Below are 19,357 nucleotides of genomic sequence, written 5' to 3'. Positions count from 1 at the left end.
CTCTTATTCATTAAGTCCCCAATTTATATGAATGTGACTACCCAACCTACTCTTCAACCAGCAGAAAATATGCTTCAAGTATTATAGGGACTTTGTAGGAGCCCAGGCAGGATAGCAGCTGTCCTTGAAAGAAATTATAATGAAAATATATTGAGGTGTCTCCTACACCCTTTCATACACAACTGTGTTCTTATACCAAAGAAAAGGAGGTACATTGCACATAAGAATGTTTATTACTCAACAAATATTTGAGACCAGGGCAGGTCTCAAATTGTACTGACTCAGGCTAGGTATAATTTGCAGCAGCATGTGTAAATAACAATAATAATCAACTAGAACTAGATTAGGATTTTTGAGTGATCCCTCTGCATCTCCTTCTCCTATTTTTGCTTGAGACCTACTTTATTAAGAATGACATCTTTGCCTTTTTCTTAGAGCTTATTCCAGTGCTAAGTCCAGCTCAGCAGCCTGCAATAAGTTGCACTGCAAAAAAGTGACTGTTCACTAGGCATTTTCAAAGGATTATCAAAAATCAGTAACTTCAGAATTGGTACTGGTTAAGACAGTGTACCTAACAAACAAGTATTGCAGGATCCCTTCAGAGTCACCTGACAGCACTTTTTAGTTTTCTTCATCCAACCTTTACATATTCTGGCATAAAAAATAATAAACTGGTTTTTTTTAAACAAGCACTGTCTTCTTTTCTGCTCAGAGCATTACATAAATTCTAAGTAAGTATTTTTTTCATACATCTCTCTGTATGAATCCATATACAACAACTTAATGAAACTCTCATTCTGTGAATCCCCGCTGCCTGCTGGCATGTAGTTCTATTACACTCAAAATATTTAGTGCTTTTTTTCCTTATTGTTTTCAAGTATTGTATTTCATTCATCTCTCTGTTACAGCTACAGATAAGATCCAAGGAACTTTTGGTGTCTACTAACAGGTGCCCAAAAATATGTGTAGCTGGGGTTTTGGCTGCTCATCCTTCTTATACTGATCATGCGGTGCTATGACAACATTCTGCCACATCCTGCTCATGTGGTGCTATGGCACAAGATTGAATACTTTTTTTCAGAAACTCATTTCAACAGAAAAATACCTCAGTGATAAACACTGCATGCCCATCTCCACCTGCTTTTCTCACCCAGCTTGGGCAGAAATACTTGCTTCCCATGAAAAAGTCTGACCAAAAAGCTTTTCCAGTGTTAGTCAAAGCTCACAAACTGGCACTTGGAAGTAACAGTTCTACCCACAGGTGATTCAAAATGTTTTTACTCCCATTTATTTCTCTGACTTGACTAGATCTTCCATGATGCTGTTTGCTATCAGATTCCCATGATCCCCTAGAAAAGGAAAAAGGCTTCTCCTTATACCAGGTTGGTCAGGACTGGTTGGTCAGGAAGTCAAGTTCATGTTAAAATATAAGCCCCCTGAACTTCAGGCCATGGAAACAAGATGCCATGGAAATATCTCTAAGCTGTCACATTTTAGGTTTTAGCCACCTTTGCACTTTTTGACCATCAGCTTCTGATTATCTTTTTTTTTTTTTTTTTTTAAGAGTGATCATTTCTGAAACAAGGAAGTAATTTGTGCATAAAAACTGCCTCCTGTTATGCTTTTGGTCTTGTACTAGTGTCTGGGGACTCGTGAAGGGCAGAAAAGAAATTTCCTGTATATATGGTCTTTTGTGCTGATGAGGCAAGCAGGACAAATGAGAATGGAATGCATCTTCGCTGCTGCTGAAATACCATTCTATGCTTAATTCAATTTTGCTTGTGTATCAAGAGTGATTGAGAAAGGATATGCAAAAAGTCTTGGTGTATGCCCAACATGAACAAGTATGTAGAGTAGCAGTGAATTCAAACTTATGTTCCTCATTCTTTCTAATGTTCTTTTGGACACTGAAATCATTGATAAAACTTGAATACCAGTCACAACATGAATAATACATATGTCAAAAATTAGTCCACAAATGAACACAGCACACTGCATAAAAGCTAATGACTCAGTGAAAAGGCAGAATCATTTAGATGGATAAGAAAGGAATTTTATATAGTCCTCCCTTATGAGATCCTCCCTAGAACCATATATTTCAGTTCAGCAGACATTAAACTGTAAAAAACCCTCAAATACCCATAAATAGAACACTATAAGCATACCTGACAGGGAAAATAAACTTAACTCCAACTTCAGGTGATCTAAAGTCTCTCATCATTCCAATCAGATTTCTCTGATTTTTAGGTGTTTGCTGGGGGAACAAATAAATGACAACAATTTGTAGCTTCCTCTCCTCTCCTTTCCTTTCTAATTCCTCCCTAAATTCTGGAACAAAACCACTATATTTTCATTATTTAGAAAATTTCTGATATTTCATGGAAATAATACAAAGACTTTATGCTCTTTATCAACAAATTTGTAGGTATGTATAAATATTCTATATTCCATTTTACCATCATCATTGGTGGTCTTGAAAACAAGACAAATACTTTCATAGTTACACTGACCATTGAGTTAACAATTAACTTAAATACTTGGATTAGCCAGAGCATAAAACCATAGAAGAAGTAAGTTCAAATCCAGCTGTATGTCAGGCTGTGTGTCTATAAATTTATGTCAGCATCATACTGCTTCCTCCTTTCTTTGTATGGATAAGGAAATTTCAAAATAACAACAGATATTCCAAAGTACCCCTTGATTTCAGGTTGCAACATAAACATTTTTGGCACAATTTCTTTCCTTTTCCTTAAATTAAATTCCACTTTGCTTTATTTTCAGTTCCCTTAAAGTGCCTTGTACTGGAATTATTAGCTTAAATGAGGTCTAAGGAGAACAAGATCTAGCTCTCTACACTCTCCACCAAGCCTACCAGCTTTCTTCAGAAAGCTGCAATAAATTATAGTTCCATGACACCAAACTCCTGCTGTGTGTTGTCATGGAACACACATGGTATTTGTTGAAACTGATCATTTTCCAGGATATATTTGGTGAATTGGTAAATTAAAGTCAGCAACAAGAAAAGCCAATCTTACTTGTACACTTCCAAATAATTCTTCCCGATACAAAAGCTATTTCGTTTGAGCAGGATGCTGTTCAACTGGATGAATTCCAACCACTCCAGTAAGAACGGGCTTTGTTTCCAGTGCTGTGTGTTCTCCAGTTAAACAAGATGCACTTGATCATTGTGTCACAGCACCTGCTTTTAGTCCCTGTTTAACAAGTTTGCCCCAAAAACATACGGCTGTCACTGGGCTACCAAAACTCATTTTAAGCTGTTAGTCCTGATTTTCATTATCCGTGTTAAAAAATCATAAATTGAGAGCCTACCTGGAATAAAGGGACATAGCACTAGGGTTGCTGGTTATTCTCTGTGGCTGGAGCAGCTCAAGACCTCTTAGCAGACTTCTGTAGGACAGAGCAACAATGGTCTCACTGGTCTGTTCTACAGAAGACAACAAAATGGTCTTTTGCACCATGGAACAATGCACTTGCAGGCCCTAAATCTAGCATACAAAAGTGGCATTTCCAAGCAGGGAGCTCAGTCAGATAAGGCCAGCACCATCCTGACTATAAAATTTGCTAAAATGGTATCAGAATGTTCCCGTAGAAGTGAAAGAGTTAAACAGAAATCTTGTATAAATCACATTTTGCAGGAATCACTCTGTTACAACAGATTGTGGAGCACTATTTTTTCCCACTCTTTCTGATACAAGCACCCTAGGCAAACTTGCTAATTAGAGCAGCAGATGTATGCAGTGCCATGTCTCTGTGAAGTTATTATGCCCAAACCAAATTTTGTCACCAGCAGCCAATAATCCATTTGTCTACTAAGGGCTTGAAGTGGCCGTATCAATTATTTAAAAACATACTAAGAAGAGGAATCCATTTAAAATCTTCTGGGAAGCCCAGTTATAAAACAGTGCATGTTCAGGTTTCATTCACAATACTGTCTTTTTAAAAATACAATATTACTAATTAAGGCTTAGTGCATTAGGCCATTAGTACTTGAGTGATTCATGACAGCATAACGATCTTGCTTATAATTTGTGCCTTAATTTATGGGATACTAAGAAAAAACAAAAGGGAAAAAACCTAAGCAATTTGCAAAACTGAAACTCATCCAAAAACTGCTTGCAGTAATTTCTCCTGAAAAGTGATTTCACTGTATGTAAGTGCTATGCTGGTAAGAAAATGCTTCCTATCAATAATTAAAGGATAATGAAAGTTTCATGTGTCAGAAGACGTTCTCAAAACAGGACTACAAAGAAGAACATTCCTTTTCATTCAGACCATCCACATTTTAAACCTCAAAATAACACCCTTCTCAAAGAAGCATTTAAAATAAACAATTTAGTGAAATTTATGACTATTCAAAACTCACCAGAAGCTGTCACAACAATGCAAATTAGCACAATTCTAACAAAAGTTGTAGCAGAAAACAAAGGTCTGCACAGTGCCAAGCATCCCTGAATGCCATGGTTAGCCATGAAAGACATGGGTGGTTATCATATCAGGCTTATGAACAGAAGCATTACAAAGAGGGTCTACAGACTTTTGTTGATTGCAAGTCTCTTAGTTGTCTAAGAAGGTCCAGCCGTTGTCTGACTCCTGGAGTTGGAGTATGCTGAGGGTCTGGAGCTGTCAAGGCTTGGAGCCCATCAGAGACCATCTGCAGAGTTCTCCTCATCTGTCCACCCACACATCTGAAAGAAATTTCTAGGGACTGGATTGTATTTTGAGCTTCACATTCTCCTGGCAGATGTGGCTGATACCAGCAAAGGAGACAAGAGGAGGAAGGCAAGAAGCACATTGCCAACAGTGTTTCAGAAAAACAGTCTAAAAATAACAGTAATTCTGCACTCTGATTTGAAATATCCACATCTAAGATTGACAAAGACAGAAGGTTAACAGGATTTTCAGAGAGGTCTTTGGCGTAAAATCCTCTTTAATATTGATGGCAGTTAGTGAGTGATGTTAGAGTGGGATTTTCCAAGAAGACTAAGTTTTTGGACAGCTTATCCTCCTGCTTTATCAACTCTAGTTATTATTGAACTCCACTGTCTTCACACTATGTGAGAGCACTTATGCTTACAGATGGGAGGACCAAACAAGCAGCAGCATTCCTTGGGAGAAAAACAGTTCCTCTGCTGCCAAGGAGGCATCTTCACCACAACTTTGCTCCTCCAAGAGTTTGCAAACCATCCTGCAAGTGAGATCTGGTATGTTGGATCAAAACAGCAGCTAAACAGCAGAAAGCTAATCCTTGAAACACATGGGTGGGTCTGAATGAGGTCACAGTGAGCAAATTGCAGCCAGGACATTTGACAGCAAGCCTGTCACATTGCTAAAATGCTACTGAAGTGCAAACTCTGCACGATTCCGAACGGTTCCGAATGGATGCTGGGCTTGGCTTGAGGCCGCTGGCTGCAATTCAGGAGGCGTCTGCTTCAAAAATAGGTGAAGTCATTGCAGTCTGAAGAATTAACTAAACCTCTAAGCATAATTTTATACTTTCCATTTTAAATGGTTTAATATTACAGAGCTACTCTTCTACATAGCATTTACGTGGCAGTTTAGAGCAACATCTGGATTAATGGAACCATTTTTATTAAAAACCTGTCAGTTTTGTAGTGAAAAACATTAAATTTGGATTAAACCCTCTTGGTAAGTCTCTCTATTTCTGGCTATCAAATGGGCAGGTCAGGTTGGCATCTCCTCTATCCAAAGCCCATAACTCTGGAGAGAACCAGCAGCCCTCTCCTAGAGGGAGCATAAGAACTACCTTTGATCTCCTGACCTTCCAACACAGCCACTGCCTGTCATCTCATGTCTGGCTACACAGAGAACTTGGAGTCTCTAATCCCCTCTCCACCTCTCCTCATGCATATAATTAACCTGTAACTACAGTTACTATTTTAAAAGTAGAGCCTCATCTCATGATAAGCTTATTTCATCACATTTTGAAATGTAGGTAACTTCTGTTCAGTAAATTTAAAACTCTCTTCAACAGGCTCTCTGTTTAGTAGGCTGTAGTACACAAGTACTCTTGGTAATGGAGTTGCAGCAATTAGGTCTGGAATCATCTGAAGATGACACCTGTTTTTCAATCTCAACCACTTTGATCAATCTTTACCATGTAGGAGCTTGGCATGCCATTACAGACCACAGCTGGTATTTCCAAGTTCTTGTACTCATCCAAATCTATCATGACTTGATTACTAAAGTCAAGTTGAGAAAACCTTGGTTTACATCATCTTCACTCTCTGCTCCTCCTCTCTCCCATATTCTCCACAAAAGCTGAAAATCTTTGATTTTGCTTTTCTTAGCTTCATCTCCATTGCCCCATTGTATTTCCTTTTGGCTTTTTTCTTCTTTTTTTTTTTTCATTTTATTTTTCCCTCGCGATTTATGGAAGACCTAATATTTTCTAAAGGAGGTAAGAATTAATTTGTAGTTAATGTAATCTTATTGATAAAAAGGTTGACTTTCTTGATTTGTTTTGGTCATGTAAAAACAATCCCCGAAAAATGAGATGCTACCCAGTTGGAAAACTCTTTTGACAGGGCTTCAGTAATAACTCCAAACTATGGATCCTATGCTGCCCCATGAAATACAAAGCTCTTACAGGTAATTTTTTATGACATTATTTGCTATGATACCTCTCCCTGATGTGCTGATTCTTACCATAGCAACAGCATGTGGAAAAAGAAATTCAAAATCAAAAAGCATCCAAAGCATCCCAGGAAAACAGATCAGGCACTGCCATGACATATAATTATTATATTTTTTCCAGACCTATAGTTCATTTTATCATTTAAAAATAATCTGGTAGGTTTTTTCTGTGGTTTTTTTTTTTTTTTTTAATAACAGCAACATAAACAACACTTCTGTGTGCATTGCTGCATTCTTTTAAGCCAGCATAAACATTCTGGATTGACGAACAGAGTTAGTGCTAAGGACTCCAAGCTCCTTCCCAGCCCTAACCTTTGTGCCTGCACACACTGGCAATCTATTCCCCTACATGGATTTTGAATCCCTTCCATGCCCAGGTCTGCAGGACAAATATGACTCAGAGCTGACTCCTAGAAACACTCAAATGTGAAACCGCAGTCCCGCTAGGTTAAATGGGACAAATCCAAGGAGGGAACTTATTTGCCCATGTAGGTATACAGAAATCTTAATGCTGTGACACACACCCTTTTCCATGAAGAGTATATCTACACGAGGATTAAAGGTGGCTCATTACTAATGGATTAATGCCTTGCAGATAACATGCATAGTCATTCTGCAGGCAAGGCAAATGTCACTGGCCCCAGGAGAAAGCTGAAAGGAGTGTTTGGTGTTGGGCAGCTGATATGAGTTGCAGTTCCAGCTGCTTCATTCAGTGTGGAATTTTACTGTTTCAGATACTGCTTTTTTCTAGTAGTACTATAGCATTGTCAGAGTAGATACTACTTATTGGGGTATTTAAAAATATCTAATAAATTTAACAGAACTGTATCTTATTCATCCGTGTTAAATTTCCAACAGAAAAATAATGACAAGTAATATACAAATAAGTGGTTTTTTATAAATGAAAAATGCAATAATTCCACTTCAGGTAAACACTAACTACTTGTATAACATAGTATTGTATATACTTGCTTAAAATATTTCACACATAGGGGCTATGACTTAAAAGTTGCAAATTATTTAAAATTATCACGAGTTTATTCCTTGGCTTTTGAAAAAGAACAGAAATAGAAAACTGAAAAGATTGTGAATGGATAGAATATTTCATTTGGAAGGAATCTAAAATGAACATCTAGTCCAACTGCCTGACCAATTCAGGGCTGACCAAAAGTTCAAGCATGCTATGGTCAAAATACTTCTTAAACACTGACAGGCTTGGGGCATCAACTACCTCCACAAGGAGCCTGTTCCAATGTTTGACCATCGTCTCAGTAAAGAAATGCTTCTTCATATCTAGTCTGAACCTTTGCTAGTCCAGTTTTGAACCATTCCCATGTCTTGTCACTGGGAGAAGAGCTGAGCACCTCCCTCCCCATGTCCTCTCCTTAGGAAGCTGTAGAAAGGTCACACTTCAACCTCCTCTTCTCCATAACAGACAAGCCCAATGTCCTCAGCTGTTCCTCACAGGACGTATGTTCCAGCTCCTCCACCAGCTTTGCTGCCCTCCTCTGGACACATTCAAGGACCTTCACATTTTTCTTAAACTGCAGGGCCCAGAACTGCACGCAGTACTGAGGCTGAGGGTATGCCAACATTGGTACCCGTTGCATTTTAAAAGCCATTTGAACTAAATTCTTGAAACATAAAAAAGCCGGCCACTTGAATTTCCTGTTCTCTGTTTACATTATACTTCAAAGATCACAAATAAAAATACATCTTCCCTTTCCCAGTAATTTTGAAACCAGAAAATGTGCCCAGAATCAAAAGTTAGTAATTTCTGGCTTCCCAAATGAAGTACAAGTGCCAAAGCTACATGAAATCCAATGCATTCTTGATTAAGATTATTAGATAGTCTGATATGATATGCTTAGAGCATAATGGCTACCTCCTGTTTCAAAGACTAATGCTTAGAATATTATATCTGTGTAAATGTTAAGGACTCAACTCTCACCAACTGAAATTTAATCCAGAGGGGAAACAGGACTTTTTTTCAAACTATAAACAAAGATTCTTTCTGTCTTACTTGAACTATTTATAGTGAGAAACAAGAACTAAGCCAAATGAAAATGAGTCTGCAAAAAACCCTGTGGAGCACTGCGCACTGGAAGATCAAACCTCCCAAAAGAGAAATGTGGGTAAGGCTCTTGACATATCATTTACACTCTGAAGGTCAATAGTGAAGTCTGGTTTAAAGTTAGTCATCCATAAGTGGGTAGCATGACCACAAACCTATTGTGAATAACTCTACACCATTGTCTATGCTCCACAAGAACTTAGGAGTCATCACTAGAGCTGACCTCTGTCCAGCAAAAACTTTGCTTTTTAAGTCTGGCAGTGAGCAGGACTGCTCCACACTCTGAGTCAGTAAACATCTTACATTGAAGCTCAAGTACAACAGCTCAAGTAGTCCAAAAACAAAGTAATAAAAGCAGGCCATGAACATATTTAAGGGGAAAAGAAACCAGAAAACTGGAGCAGCCTCCAAATGGAGTATGGGAAGTAAAAAAAAATCCCTAAATAGTTGTAAGAAGGAGTTTGATCAGTACATGAAAGGAATTGTATGACATCTTGGCTGCAAAAGCAAGGGACTGAACTGGATAACCCAGAAGAATCAGTCATATATTTTTATGAGCATGCAATTCTCTATAGGTATGTTTAAAGGGAGAAAATGAAGTTTTTAAAAAATATGTTATGAAAAGACACCAGAACCCATAGAACATGATCAAAGTAAAATCTAAGATCATCAGCTAGCACTTATGATTTCTTAGACTTTCAAAATATTTTATTTAAATAAGTTAGCTAAGATTTTTAAAAATACATCTTTTATTCTAGTCTAGACAGCATGACATCATCTGCCAGCATCTTATTTCTCACAGGTCTGGGTAAACTGCTTTATTTCAACCCTCCCTTTTAAAGAATGGAATCCATAGTTTAGCATCTGTCTGTGTATTCCTGCATAATGTAATTTCCGCATTTAATATTTTAAAACAATTAAAAAGATAACCAATACGACCTGGGAGCTTTATATTTCATTCATTACAAAACATATTCTAATATTTGCCTCCTTTTCTCTGAAGACATTTTATTCTGAATTTACTTTTATCCTTCTATATTGTTTCTTCTTATTCTAAGAGAAACTCGAAGCATACATTACCGTTTAAAAGTAAGCTTAACATATTCTGCACGTGTACAGCACACTGCAGGTGCAGCTCTAAGACAAAAGGGGCAGAAAGATGTTTTGTTTGGGAGTCATAAACACTGGGTTAATAAAAAGTCACCATGGAATATGCTGGGGGCCCATGACCGAGATGCACACGAAGGATATGAGATGGAAGCCTGAAGCCTCCTGTGGGACTGTTGAGCACTGGACTTTGTCATTCATGATACAAGGAGGTGAAGTAAGCCCCAGGTCACAGACACTGCTCTGCTCAACAGGGGTCATGAGGGACAGGGTAGCTGCTTCTGAGCAGGAAAAATGCCCTACTTGATCATGTAATTAAAGACTGCATCAGCAGGCAGGCCAAAGATACAGGATTATATAGAAAGAAAAACATAAATACTGGCTTTTTGTGACTTCTAAATGCTTGATTTTGCCTCCTAAGTGTTTTTAGCATATTTTTTCCTTTCCATGCAGCCATTTTAACTGCTCACTCTAAGTACTGTCCCAGGTGGCTTCTTCCTTGCATTGTGTTACCACTCCATGTCTTCCTAGCCAGTCTCTCTTCTAAATAATTTATAACTCAGAATCTCACCAGGACTTTCAGACCAAGAGCACAGATCCGTCATCAGCCAAAGTCAATTTTATGCTGCCTTTTCCTATGCCTCCCCTCCACTTTGCCTTGAGGCAGCTGTAGTGTTAATACAGCAGTTAGTCAGATGGATAAAGGATCTGATTGGGATACATTTTTATTTTTTTTGTATTACCAGTTGCAGCACACCATTTGGAGGAAAGGAGGATTGTGCAGGACTCCCTTTGCAGAAGGAGCTGGAATTTAGATTAACTTAAGCTGATCTTGAAAGTATACTTTAAACTGACAGTGTACAGCTCCTTTTCAGCCAGCCATTTCGCCTTCTAACATTAGTTGTGCTTTCTTCCAACCCAGCCTTCAATCTCTGATATTTGTTATGTGCCTTTTATCTTGCACTATGTTAAATCTTATTAATCCCATCCCAGAGCAATGCTTTTCCCTCTTCCATCCTCTCTCTTAAGGGCTCCCTCACACTTAGAGGTTTTTTTTAATTTTTGCTTACGCAGGTACTTTGTTACTCTGTTTCTTTGATTCCATATATTCTACTATCCCTGATTCTGCCTCCCATTGCTTACACCTCTAGGCTGCACTTGTAGGTGACACACACAAGCAAAATCTGCATGAGGGTGCAAATTTAGAAGTTGCTTTTAAGATTTCAGCCCTGAAGATTGAGCATGAGTTTGCCTTTGCAATACGTACTGGAAAGATCACACAGAGTGAAGGATCTGATATTATCCATATGGCACTGCAGATTTCACCTTCAGACTTGAAAGCATCAAAATCGTCCTCTTCCCAGATTCTTCCGTATTGCCAGGCAGGAGAGTTCTGCCAATCCCAAATGCTAACACAGGCACCTATCCCCACTCAAAAAGCAGTCTTAAAACTAAGCTGGTGGCTAGGAACAGTCACATTAACAGTCCTTTTCTAGTTGCTACCCCATATTACCACTGAAAGCTAACTATAAAAAAAGAGAAGGAAAATAAATTATCTTCTCCTGGTCTTTTACTTTACTATTACTGCTGCATAAAATTTTGTCTGTGTACTACAAAACACAAGGGTAGGGGTTGCTGAGATGACTAATTAGTTGATGTCTGTGACACAGAAACATAGAATGGTTTGGGTTAGAAGGGACCTTAAAGATCATCTAATTCTAATCCCCCTGCCATGGGCAGGGACGCCTTTCAGTAGAACAGGTTGCTCAAAGCCCCATCTGACCTGGCTTCTAACACTTCCAAGGATGGAGCATCCACAACTTCTATGCATAACCCATTCCAGTGCCTCACCAGTGTCTCCTCTCTGACATGTAAAGAGTAACCAAAGAAGTATCCACCTGCTTCTAGAATTCATAAAATATTTTTATATTAGGTGAAAGTCCAAATATAGACAAAATAATTTCTTGCACATAGATGGACAACCAGAAACATACAGCTAAACCACTATATTTTAGTATCATACAGAATTAATGTATTTTAAATATTCCTATACTTAACATATGCTTTATTTAGACTTCAGATTTTAGAAAGAACTTTCAATTTATTTCATCCTGTGATGGAATCAAGCAGTGTCGTGTTGCAGAAATCAAATGCAAGTGCCAAGGAATTTTGGTTTAGTTATGCAGACTGCCTGAAACATGAGCCATCTCATACAAGATAAGCTTCTCTGAAGTAATAATAATAGATACTTCACACCTTCCCTGTTGTCACTGTTCTACGAGCCTGTTTGGAGTCTCTCACTTAGGCAAGCAATCCTACTGAAGTCAAGAAATTATTTAACACGAATAGAAGTTACTGAATTTAGCCATAGCTATGCTATCCCATTTTACAGGTACGAACAGCATCACACAAACCCCACATTCAGTGCCACTTTAGGAGATGTTTCTAAGACCTGCAACAAGAAGTCCCATGGACCATGCCTCTGTAATGGTTAAGTGAAAGCTAAGTCTTGAATTTCCATATTTTTATAGCCTAAGTCGTTCCCCACTCAATACTATAAGGCAAAATGTATAAACCTTTTCAAAAGGTACACAAATGAAACAGAACACACTTCTCCATTGATATGACAACAGCAGAAGGAACCATTCACATTCTTATTTAAACACAAGTATTTACATTTGCTAAATTCTCCCTTTCTGTTCCTGTTCCTGCCTCATCTGGGTTATACAAATTTGAAACCTGATCTACTGTGAGGTGTCCCTGGAAGGTGGCCATCACAGGGTTTGGAACTAGATGATCTTTAACGTCCTTTTCAACCCCAAGTCATTCTATGGTTCTGCGATTCTACAAAATTTCATTAAGTTTCTGCACTGCTGATAAACACTGGGATTTTGTCAGGCAAGGAAGTCCAAAGAAGCTTGGAAGTACATCAAGTACATGGTGCCCAGGTACTTGTCTTCTCCAGAAAGACAGGGCTTTTTGTTTATCCTGAGGAGTTTTCTAAGCCCACTTCAGGGTCCTATTTACTTCCCAGCTGATGCTCCCTGTCTTTAGCCATGTTGTCTTTGAATACTGGTGTACTCAAGGTTACTGAGGCAGCCATCATGACCTAAAGATACTGCCTGAAACTGCTAAGGTTGGCTTGTAGATGTTTTATACTGAATTCACCAGGTGGAAGAATGGCAATGGTATAACTGGTAAGAGAAACACACAGCTCATGGGTGTTTTCTTCTATTAGAGCTCAAAGAACTCCAGATGCCTCATTTTAAATGATACTGTTGTATGCAAAGTGCCAGTATGTTTGAAATAGACCATGTCGCTATATACATATGCTGGTTTTAACTGGGATAGGACCAATTTCTTCCACAGTGTGGGGCTGGGTTTTGGATTTTACCTGGAGACAGCACTGATAACATAGGGATATTTTAGTTACTGCTGAGCAGTGCTTGCACTTTCCTGCTTCTCACCCCACCCCACCAGCAGGGAGGCTGGGGGTGCACAAGAAGCTGGGAGGGGACACAGCAGGGACAGCTGACCCCAACTGATCCAAGAGATATTCTTTAACCTATGGCATCATGTGCAGCATATAGAGCTGGGGAAAGAAGGAGGGGAAGGGATGTTCAGAATGATGGTGTTTGTCTTCCCAAGTCACTGTTAGAGGTGACAGAGCCAGGCTTTCCTGGGGATGGCTGAACCTGCCTGCCCATAGGAAGGGATGAAAGAATACCTCATTCTGCTTTCCTTGTGTGTGTAGCTTTTGCTTTACCTGTTAAACTGTCTTTGTCTCAGCCCATGAGTTTTCTCTTTTACTCTTTGGATTCTCAGCCCCATCCTGCTGGTGGGGGAGTGAGCAAGTGGCTGTGTGGGGCTTAGTTGCCAGCTGGGGTTAAACCACAACAATGTGTCACTTATATTAATGAAATTACGTTAACTACAAGTCATTAAGAGGACTAAGTTCTCATCAGACCTCTGGGGTTGGCCCTAAAACTTTGCTATAAAACTATTTTTTAAAATGCACAGAGATTGTCAAAAATTAATAATAATAAATCCTTCTGCAACTATTTTTAAGTAAACCAAGAGACAAATTGTAATCAAATATGGTGTAGTCCTGAGCCATCCATACCTCCAAAGGCCAAATGAATGAACAAATTAGGTATTTTATCTGTCATTTACAGAAGACAAGCATTTTGCTTCCTTGGGTTGTGTCCACAGCATCTAAATATATCTAAGGCATAGATGACAAAGTCAGATGTTGCAAATCCATAATTAAAATTACTGGATTCATACTTATTGTTAAAAGCCTTGCCTGCTAGCGGAAATCAATAATGTGTTATGTATATCGCCCTATAAACAAAATTTAAGTTTTGTTACTGATACAATGGCAGCACTGGAACAGGTACCCATCTGCCAGCATGGAGTTACAGCAGTGGATTGAGTAGGAGAAACTGCCCCACCCCACTTTAACCTGTAATTACCTGGGCTGCTCCTAGCAGGTTCTTCAGGACATGAGTGATCACTGGGACTTACACTGAATCTCATTCTGAAAAAAGCATTCCCTTTGAATTATGTTTAAAAATGTGCCTCTCCTCACAAGACATGAAATCTCATACTTATGTCAAGCAAATTTTGAACATTTTAGCTACAATGCCACAGCTCTTCTTGCATTTGGTTGGAATTGGTGGAGTGATTGTTGTCCAAAGTTAACAGTAACATCCTTTTCCCTTTCCTATAAACACTTTCTGCACACTAAACAACCTCCAGCCTATGCTGGCAAGTAGGCTATAGTAGCTGGAAGGAAATCCAGGGAAAACTGGAGTAAATAAAAATATACCACAAAGAAGAAATACTGTAGCTGGAGACCCCTCTCAACAATTACTTTTCACTTGACCTCCTACAAAGAGTTGTCATCAGAGAGCTGTGTTAGCACTACCAGACTGTAATTAAGTCTCCCCTATCTAATAAAGGGAAAACCAAGCAGGCTGATGAATGCAAACCACAAGACAGAGGAGTTTAATACTGTTAAGGGTGAGGGAGCACTTTGCTCTCTTATTCCTGAAGAACTCAGCCAAAGCAGCACCACATCGTTTGACACCCTGCTTTCTAGAGAGCCACTCTCTTCCTTTCCCTGCCATGCCTGAGCACTTGTTACCTCTGACACTCATCCACATTCACCACGACTGGGAAGGGAGCTGCTTGTAGATCTGTTCAACATCTGGCTCTTCAGAGTAACACATTTCCCAGGAGGAAAATACTAATTTTCTTCTATGCATAAGCAAGTACAGCAGAAGAAAAAGACCTATTTTATTATAAAAACTGTATTTCCAGCAGAAAAAAATGCAAATAAATAGTCATCTTTGTACAAGGTAACATCATTCATCTAAATATCTTAAAATTACAAACATACACTCGGATGGAAACACACACACACATAGTACCATTTAAAACTAGTAAAGAAAGAGGTATCTAAAGAGAAAAACGGATTAATGTTTTCAGATGCTACTGATTTTTAACGTATATTGTGATTGCATTCTACGTGGATACAAATAGAACCACTTCACCCTATCCCCAAAAATACCAGGCAACCCTGTGATAATTTTCATTTACTTTGTTAAAAATCTAAGAAAATCCATGGCCGATACAGTTTCCTCAATAAGTATATCCAAATGAAACAGCAACTTTGCCCTGCAACAAAATGTCACTGAACCTATGGGTAGTTTTAATTTAGGATAAGACAAAATATATATGTTCTTCTTTTGTGGAAGCACCACATCCACAGAATAAAAACTCCTTTGTTAAATATTTTAGACTGATATTTCAGAATAACAAGGTGCAATAATGCAAGAAAATAATTTCAGTTGGTTAGCAGTAGAGAGAAATCTCACCTTACTTTCATAGCAATAAGGTCCACAAAGTTGGAGTGACTTCTGAACACTCCATTACTTTGTTTATAGCAGTTCACAACTTTAAAAGGCTTGTTTCAAAAACAAAACAAACAAACAAGGCTTTAAAAGTGAATAAATCCAAGGTTTGATGTCATATCCAAGTCTCAAAATACAAATTAAACGGATGTTTAATCTAGGTTAGTACATTACAGAATAAGGTAAGTGTTGGTGTGCTGTCACTCATGCCAACGGGAACAACCACCAGATCAAACTCAACATTGACCTGACTTCAACACTTTCATATCCACCCGAAAGCACTCTTGTCTTTCAGCTGTTATAAAAAAACCCCAAACGCATGACTTGCTCTTTTTGTGTACAAACAATCTGTAATTTTTTTTTCTCCAACAGCTAAGCAACCAGCTTAAGGTATTTAGTGTGTAGATTTGTGAAGTGAGCATTGCTTTTCCAGAAACAGTTAAAAGACACCAGAAGAATTCTCTTTAAAAGCTCATGAGAAAACAATGTTAAGTTTTCCATTTCCTGACAGATTTTAGTGTTGCTGTGGTAAAAGAAAATATCTACCTGTAAACGTACAATATGCACCCAATGTAAAATCTAAACAAAATGAGATCTGCTGTCAATAGCATCCTTTGGAAATATCCTAAATCCTGACATGTTGAGATTAAAAATCATAATGAGTGCTGATCACAAGTAACTCCTGGTGACTTCAGTAGGAGTAGTGGATATTTCAGCTTTCTGTGGATTAAAATGAGGCGGCATGATTTTTACCTACAAAACAAGAGCTGTTCTGTGCTACATGTGATTTTAACAGCAAACTCTATCAAAACAGAAAAATTGTATCACATCGCAGTGCTTACCAAGAAAATGTGTTTAGCCAGTAGTCAGGGTTCAGCAGAACAGCATCTGACAAGCTAACATGCATCACCCATATTTATTTATCTAAACTGCCAGTGCACCGTGCTCGTTTTTCCATCCCTTTTTCTTACCCTGCATTCCTTCAGGGATGATGTACACAGCACATCAGGTGTCTCTCCCCTCACAGCTATCAAGCATTAGGAATGCCACAACTCACTCAAAGCATGCTTCCCACTTTCACAACATCAGCCAGCCACAGAAGAAAAAAAAATCCCAAGGCAAACTTGTGTAAAATATTTTAATTTAGGCTAACAAGAAATGATGAAATGACCCTTGATAGCACAAGACTACTTTCATGACTGCTCATTTTTGCGGAGTGTCATCTATGCAGCATGTGGAAAGATAGGATATTTTGGAATTGCATCAACTAGACAGGAAACATTAATGTTCCTGTATCCATTAAGGCCTCCAAACACAGATTATAACAATCATTTTTCACTCATTTGTAAACTTTTAGATACAAAAGTGATACAACCTACTAGAAACCACGTATACAAAATGCTCTTGTATGTACTTTGGATTAACTAGATTTTATAAGTAAATTCAAGTCTCACAGCCAGACAAGTGTAATACTTTTGACCTAATATCTGAAACTGTGTACCATTGTGAAGCCAGTTTTCCTTACATGTTCTTAAGCAAAATCACCTCTTGTCTTGAAACAAACAAGAGAGATGTGAAAAATCCATGAAAAAGAGCTAGAGGCTGTTATTTTGCTTTATATTAAGCGACACTTGGCAAATGGCACCCTGCAAGTTATGCCTTAACATCTTGTTAAAATGCAACTAAAATCTATATTACCCCGCTTCACACACATAGGTAAAATACATAATTGAAGGCACACAAAAGACTTGGGGGAAACATATAAATTATTTGATTGCCTCTGAATAATAAATCATTCCCCAGCAGATTTATAATAGACTGTTTTACTGTAGAAACACACTTCTGCCATCAATAGGCATAGTTTACTGAAGAATGAAAAGCGGTCTAAAACAACTTTGGAATTGAGAAGTAAGCTGGTCTCCAATGCTTCTGCTGGCTGGCCAAACTGATAATGTTTCATGTCTCTTTTTCTCACTGAACACTAATATGTAACAGCAAATGATCCATTTACTTTGGATCGCAACTCTATTTTCCCCACTCATCCCTGGAATAACACCGTCTCAGGCTGCTGGAGGAACAGAAATGCTACCCTTTCACATTAGCTGTAAAGTTTTCCTGTTCTGCACTCCTCTAGTGAGGAGCCAGGAGAGGAATGGGAGCCATCACCTTGAAGGTGCCAGTAATGATCTATGGAAAGATGCTCTGGAGCAGAGGGGACTGAACTCTGTGGAGAGCTCTGTAGCTTTCCTGCATCCCTGACCGGTTTCTCCCTCAGCAGTGTCTGCCATGCTCCTTGCTCTATGTACAGGGACTGTTTGGAAGCTTTAACACTCCTCATCCCAGGAACATGAAATACAGATGCACTTTGCACACACACATACGCACACACACTCACTCTCGAGACACACGTGCACATGCACACACACAGCTCCCCCGGCACCACATGCAATTCATTCCAAGTCCCCTGTGTACTGCTTAAAAACATAAACCAAGCATACACACAGAAAAAAAAAACCAAAAAAAAAACAAAAAAAAAACCCCAAACCGAAACAACAAACCAAAAAAAAACCCCCACCACCAAATACCAACCAAACACCCCACCAAAATATATAAAAAAAAAAAAAAACAAAAAAAAAAAACAAACCGAAAAACAAACCAAAACAAAAAGAGGACACAGAAAGGAGGAGGGAATGAGGGGGGGAGTCGGGGCGGGGGGACGAAGGAAAAAAGAGAAGCTTGGTTTTTTCCTGCTGTTGCTGTGGCTCCCAAGCATGCAGCGCTAAGGAAGAGTAGTTCCCCACTTTCATCAGCTAGCTACATCCTTGGGATAAAAGGGAGCAGTCCGGAATGATGCTGAGGCTGCAGAAGGCAAAATAAGGCTTTGCAAACATGCCTAACTCCCCATGAAATTCTCTCCTCCACATCCCCTCCTCCCTGAAACCTGCCCTAAATGGGGGGAGGGGGAGGGGGGGGGACCAAAACCAAAATACCAAAAAAACAACCAAAACCAAAAAAACAACACACAAGGAAAAAAGTGATGAAAAGACACAACTCACCTTAACAAGGGGTGTTGGATGGGGTCAGAGAGGAGGAAGGGTATAAAAAGATCTATTTTTAGCAGAGGTTGTGATAGTATTGAAACACACAGACACAGGGTTTGGAAGCAGGGAGAAGAGTATAAAAAAAAAAATGAGGGGAAGAGAAATTATCAAGAACGTGTAAGTCAGTCTGGCAGGAGAGAGGAGAATCCCCAAGAAAAAAAAAAATTAAAATAAAAAAAAAATAAAAAAAAACAACCACCAAATGCCGAGAGGAGAAGGAGGGAGAGCGTGGCAGTGCCGGGGTTGTGTTTTGTTTCTCTTCGCTGGGGGCGGGCGGAGGCGGCGGGGCGGGGGTGTGGGGGGTGTTCGCGCTTTCGGCGAGGGGCCCCTCGCTGCCTCCCCGCGGGGCTGCCGCGGCCCGAGCCTGCTCCCGGCGGCTCCGGGCGGCCGCGCTCGCTCCTCGCCCGGCTCCGGCGGCTGCGGCGGGCGCGGCGCTCCCGCGACTCGCTGGGGCTGTGCAGCCGCGTTCACGCCGCCGCCGC

General features: G+C 39.3%; 1 protein-coding gene across 18 annotated transcripts in view; it reads right to left on the bottom strand.

Annotated features, from left to right (window-relative positions):
- Positions 1–19,121, bottom strand: part of LOC138104882 (poly(rC)-binding protein 3-like) — a 503,757-nt gene extending 484,636 nt beyond the window's left edge. For 8 of the 18 annotated variants that reach the window (XM_069004189.1, XM_069004185.1, XM_069004164.1 and 5 more), the window contains exon 1: positions 18,831–19,120. The gene's annotated coding sequence lies outside the window, so the exon portion shown is untranslated. Of the gene's footprint in view, positions 1–18,830 lie in introns of all 18 variants that reach the window. The other 10 variants (XM_069004182.1, XM_069004184.1, XM_069004178.1 and 7 more) reach the window with 4 other exon arrangements.
- Positions 19,122–19,357: the final 236 nt, after the last annotated feature.

The sequence above is a fragment of the Aphelocoma coerulescens genome, chromosome 2, assembly GCF_041296385.1.
Source record: "Aphelocoma coerulescens isolate FSJ_1873_10779 chromosome 2, UR_Acoe_1.0, whole genome shotgun sequence".
Lineage (NCBI taxonomy): Eukaryota > Metazoa > Chordata > Aves > Passeriformes > Corvidae > Aphelocoma > Aphelocoma coerulescens.
The sequence above is the reverse complement of the archived record's forward strand: the minus strand, read 5'-3'. Positions and strand labels throughout refer to the sequence as shown.